The sequence below is a fragment of the Chelonia mydas genome, chromosome 10 (genome assembly GCF_015237465.2).
Source record: "Chelonia mydas isolate rCheMyd1 chromosome 10, rCheMyd1.pri.v2, whole genome shotgun sequence".
NCBI classification, from domain to species: Eukaryota; Metazoa; Chordata; order Testudines; family Cheloniidae; genus Chelonia; species Chelonia mydas.
Window position 1 is genome coordinate 64,342,255 of NC_051250.2, and position 6,325 is coordinate 64,348,579.

Sequence of the window (6,325 nt, forward strand, 5' to 3'; positions counted from 1 at the left end):
AGGATATCTGACCGCCTTTGGAAAGGTTAAGTTGAAGCACCTCTAGTACCTGAAGGGAACAGAGAGCCTGTCATGAGTAGCAAGTACAACTGTGGTGATAAAAGTGCAAAGAGCCATCTTACCTGCAGTCTGGTCCATTCATCTCCTGCAGTGCTGGCATCCTGCTTTTGCCTGTGTCCTTAAAAGGTGTTTTGTTTTGCTTGCCAGAAGTGGAGAGGAAAGTGGTTTCTTTTCTGTGTTTGGTTAATGGGGGCACTAGATCCACTCCTGAGTGTGGCTGCAGAAGGTTGTGAAAGGCTATTCCTTTTCCTGAAGAGAAGTACAGGAGTCACCAGTCTCAGGTTTCGGAGTAGCAGCCGCGTTAGTCTGTATTCGCAAAAAGAAAAGGAGGACTTGTGGCACCTTAGAGACTAACCAATTTATTTGAGCCTGAGCTTTCGTGAGCTACAGCTCACTTCATCGGTATGCACAGTATGCATCCGATGAAGTGAGCTGTAGCTCACGAAAGCTCATGCTCAAATAAATTGGTTAGTCTCTAAGGTGCCACAAGTCCTCCTTTCCAGGCTCAGGTTGAAGATGTGCATTCATCATTTTATTCTTAGATTTGAATGCTAGAACGGACCATTTGATCATCTAGTATGACCTCCTGGGTAACACAGTTCATAGAATTTCACCCAATTACCCCTCTGCTAAAGTATCTCTTCCAGAAAGCGGCAAAGAGTCCTGTGGCACCTTATAGCTTTTTTTTGCCGCTTTTACAGATCCAGACTAACACGGCTACCCCTCTGATACTCTTCCAGAAAGGTGTCCAGTCTTGATATCAAGGCATCAAGAGGTGGAGAATCCACCACTTCCCTTGGCAGTTTGTTCCAATAGCTAATCACACTCTGTTAAAAATGTGTGCTTATTTCTAATTTGAATTTGTCTGGCTTAAATATTTAAAATGTCACCAAAGCTATACCTGTAGTCCTCTTTTTTTTCATTCATTCATTTTATAGTTCTGTGTCTGTTCCTAAAAAATTAGGAATAGATTAGTAAGAAAGTCAATAGAGAGACTTTTCTGATCCTCAACACCATAAATTATTTCTTGGGGGATGAGCAAAGTAACTATCAGTCTTATGACTGACAGCAGAGCAGTCCCTTCTCATGGTTGGCATAGCTATTTTTAATTTACAGAATCATTACCTCTCTCCATTCTTGCCTGGCTTTTTCTGGAATTGTGTGCATTGTGCCCCTATAAACCTTCTGTAATGGAGCCTTCAGCTTTTCCTTGTATTAGGAGTTCAATTGAACGCACTACTCAACCATTTGTACTGCCAAGTGTGCTTATTATTTGTGCTCTTGACTAATTCATCATGGATTTCTTCTCAAGTTCAATCAGAATCTCTTCCTCGGATTGGTGAATTTCCTCTTAGAGTCTCTTAGTTTCCTGAGCAGCCAATTCTCATTTAGTTGAGCCTCTTTCTGAATCAGCAATTTATTTTTCTGATTCACAAGATCTTCCTTGGCTGTTGCAAGCACCTCCATTTTATTTCTGTAATCATCTAAGAATGCACGGTAGTCTCACTCATTTTGTTCCTGTAGTCGGAGGATTTCTTCTTGCTTTTGTGTGTTCCACTGAGCACAGGCCTTTGCCATCTGTGCTTTAACAGTTCCAAGGACTCCTCCTTTCTTTATCTCCAGTTCCCTTCTAAGGGAAAGTATATTCTCTTCAAGCTCTTTGGTTCTTGCTCCAGATTTCTGTTTTCTCACGTTTTTTCTTTCATTTCTCTTCAGCTGCTGAAAGAACTAGTGATAGCTAAAGAACACAAAATATATATACATTTAAAAAAGATATGGTTAGCAGATGGGAGATGACCTATGGGGTTGAAAAGAGAGGGATGAAGGCAAACTCTTGCCCCCTCCCCCAAACATTTGTATACTTATCTGATCCAAACCTTTTGTCTACCACCTGTTTCAGATCCTATTTAGCATTCTGAGTCCTTATTATAAACTCTTATTAGTACTCTGTTTCACATGCCCCTACAGTATCAAGTGCAATGTAGTGTGTTGCTCTAATCAAACTGTCTTCCCAAAATACATCTTATTCTGTGGTTTTTGTTTGAACACATTAAAAGCATAATTAAGGCTACGATTTTGTTATGGATATTTTTAGTAAAAGTCAGGGACAGGTCATGGGCAATGAATAAAAATTCATGGAAGCCGTGACCTGTCCCTGACTCTTACAAAAAACAGCCCTGAAAAAATGGGGAAGGGAGAGGGAGGAGGGTCCAGCACCCTGCCCCCCTGCATGCAGCAGCAGGGACCTGTGGCCCCCACCCCTGCCCAGTGGCTGGGAGGGACCCCAACCTGGGCTGGGATCTGTGAGGTCCTCCACCTCTGGCAGGGGCTGGGGCACTCCGGGGGATTTCCCAGCAGGTGGGGAGCTCTGGGGCATCACCTGCCACCTGTGGGAGATTGGGTTCTCTGGGGGATCGCCCACCAGCAGCGACTGGGGTGTTCCAGGGGATTCCCCCGTGGGAGCTGGGGAGCTGCCAGGGATCCCTTGACACCCAGGGGAGGTCCTCCACCGCTGCCACCGGTGGCTGGGCTGCTGTGGGGCCCCAATGTAACTGAGGTCCCTGGAAATCATGGATTCTAGGACATCTGTGACATACTCATAGCCTTAATCATAATTAGTTTGTATCAAAACTAAGTATGTTAACACACAAAATTGTTGTTTAATGAAAGGCAAGGTTACCTCAAGACACACCCCACCCAGAGCTTTGAAAGCATAGAACAAAGGAGTAAAGAGAAAACCATTCCTTGCCAGCTTCACATCACCTACAATGCTGTACATATATTTTGAGGCACTAACTTCCATGTCAGCACCTACCAAAAAGCAATACCAGCCCCAAATTCACCCGACTTGTTTTGTTACAAAGAACCTTAATGGTGATCTTAGCAATATTAAAGCATAGCAACTTTTCCATTGAATGGCCTATGTGACCATGAGAGGGGGTGTTCTGCTGTTACAAGAGAGGATGAGGTCACCATTAAGGCTGTGTGTGACAGTCTCTGGCAATGTGTTGACATAACTCCTAAATTATTGTTGTTATTATTTATTATTATTGTTTGTCTTCAGTGACATTGCATTGTTTAATGTAACTTCTATGCTCCTTTGTCATTAGTAACAACGTTGCCTTTGATTGATAACACTGTATCAACACTGACATTCAGGAAGTCATGTTTTAAACTTCAGTAACTGTTCACATAAAGTGGATTGCAATTTTTAGCACCCGTTCATCCAGGCTACTCATTGCAAAGAATGATCCATTTACTTTCATATCTCAGACTGTTCTAGAGCTTGCTCGGGCATGTAGGAAAGATATCAGGAGGGCCAAATCGCACCTGGAGCTGCAGCTAGCAAGAGATGTCAAGAGTAACAAGAAGGGTTTCTTCAGGTATGTTGGCAACAAGAAGAAAGCCAAGGAAAGTGTGGGCCCCTTACTGAATGAGGGAGGCAACCTAGTGACAGAGGATGTGGAAAAAGCTAATGTACTCAATGCTTTTTTTGCCTCTGTTTTCACTAACAAGGTCAGCTCCCAGACTGCTGCGCTGGGCATCACAAAATGGGGAAGAGATGGCCAGCCCTCTGTGGAGAAAGAGGTGGTTAGGGACTGTTTAGAAAAGCTGGACGTGCACAAGTCCATGGGGCCGGACGAGTTGCATCCGAGAGTGCTGAAGGAATTGGCGGCTGTGATTGCAGAGCCCTTGGCCATTATCTTTGAAAACTCGTGGCGAACGGGGGAAGTCCCGGATGACTGGAAAAAGGCTAATGTAGTGCCAATCTTTAAAAAAGGAAAGAAGGAGGATCCTGGGAACTACAGGCCAGTCAGCCTCACCTCAGTCCCTGGAAAAATCATGGAGCAGGTCCTCAAAGAATCAATCCTGAAGCACTTACATGAGAGGAAAGTGATCAGGAACTGTCAGCATGGATTCACCAAGGGAAGGTCATGCCTGACTAATCTAATCGCCTTTTATGATGAGATTACTGGTTCTGTGGATGAAGGGAAAGCAGTGGATGTATTGTTTCTTGACTTTAGCAAAGCTTTTGACACGGTCTCCCACAGTATTCTTGTCAGCAAGTTAAGGAAGTATGGGCTGGATGAATGCACTATAAGGTGGGTAGAAAGCTGGCTAGATTGTCGGGCTCAACAGGTAGTGATCAATGGCTCCATGTCTAGTTGGCAGCCGGTGTCAAGTGGAGTGCCCCAGGGGTCGGTCCTGGGGCCGGTTTTGTTCAATATCTTCATAAATGATCTGGAGGATGGTGTGGATTGCACTCTCAGCAAATTTGCGGATGATACTAAACTGGGAGGAGTGGTAGATACGCTGGAGGGGAGGGATAGGATACAGAAGGACCTAGACAAATTGGAGGTTTGGGCCAAAAGAAATCTGATGAGGTTCAATAAGGATAAGTGCAGGGTCCTACACTTAGGATGGAAGAATCCAATGCACCGCTACAGACTAGGGACCGAATGGCTAGGCAGCAGTTCTGCGGAAAAGGACCTAGGGGTGACAGTGGACGAGAAGCTGGATATGAGTCAGCAGTGTGCCCTTGTTGCCAAGAAGGCCAATGGCATTTTGGGATGTATAAGTAGGGGCATAGCGAGCAGATCGAGGGACGTGATCGTTCCCCTCTATTCGACACTGGTGAGGCCTCATCTGGAGTACTGTGTCCAGTTTTGGGCCCCACACTACAAGAAGGATGTGGATAAATTGGAGAGAGTCCAGCGAAGGGCAACAAAAATGATTAGGGGTCTAGAGCACATGACTTATGAGGAGAGGCTGAGGGAGCTGGGATTGTTTAGTCTGCAGAAGAGAAGAATGAGGGGGGATTTGATAGCTGCTTTCAACTACCTGAAAGGGGGTTCCAAAGAGGATGGCTCTAGTCTGTTCTCAATGGTAGCAGATGACAGAACGAGGAGTAATGGTCTCAAGTTGCAATGGGGGAGGTTTAGATTGGATATTAGGAAAAACTTTTTCACTAAGAGGGTGGTGAAACACTGGAATGCGTTACCTAGGGAGGTGGTAGAATCTCCTTCCTTAGAGGTTTTTAAGGTCAGGCTTGACAAAGCCCTGGCTGGGATGATTTAACTGGGAATTGGTCCTGCTTCGAGCAGGGGGTTGGACTAGATGACCTTCTGGGGTCCCTTCCAACCCTGATATTCTATGATTCTATGATTCTATGATTTTAAAAAGGAATCTAAAGAAAAATTAGTCACATGGTACTTTCTTTAGAAAAAACCACTCGCAACTAACCTTTTTTTCACCATAAACTCCCATAGAAAATTCAAGCAGTTCATAAAATACAATCAGCATTTGGATCTGAAAGCACAGGCATTTTGTAGACTGTTTTAAAATGGAAACCCTGATTCAAACTCAATAATAGTGTCGCTACCAGCCCGCTATAATTAGCTTATCCCAACTATAGTTTTCTTACTGACACTTCAGCTTGTCACTGTCACTGTGGAGTGCCCAGAGAGGCCCCATAGCATAGTGGCCAGAACAGAAAGTGTCACACCAATTTATCTGGGTTCTAGTACCAGCTCTATCCCTGATGCTATATGACTCTGTGCCTCACCTTCCCCACTTATAAAATAGGTACCTACTACTTTATGGATCCTCTGAGCCTTTGTCCCCACAGTACTCTTTGATTAGGAAGGAATTGCACCGTCAGAGGACTGTGACTGAGAATGCCCAGCCACCCAAAGCTTCATGCTGGGTTCAGTCGTAGCCTCCTGCTGATCACACCACGGTGGCTATTGAAGAAAGTGGTGCTCTCCAAGCTAGCCAGACTCAGCACAAATAAGGCTTTAAAAGTTAGCACTAAAACCTTAAATCAGTTTTAGAACTGGATTTGTCACCAGTTTAGAGAAGCACATGAGGAAAAGCATTTCTGTGTTGGGATACTCACATAAATAGCTCTGGCAAGAGGCTTCTGATCTACATTTCCAGTTCATCTGCTTTTTTACTTTACAGAATAGCAGCTGGCAGCATATAGGTTTGATAGATATTTCCTAAGAAAATCAATATGCATCTTATGCACATTTTGGAGCCCATCTAAATCTGACTGCCATACACACTGCACGTCCAGCGGTAGAATTATGCACCCATGCTTGCCTTGACCTCAATGATTTCATCTGCATAGACAGCTGTTAATTCACTTCGCCTAGAAATCTGTAGTTTGGTTGCCACGTTAACAGTATGAATCCCACTTTCTGCTGCTGCTGCTGCTATTAGCTTGGGCATCCGGCCTGCCTTCGTTCCAGTTAGTACTGGA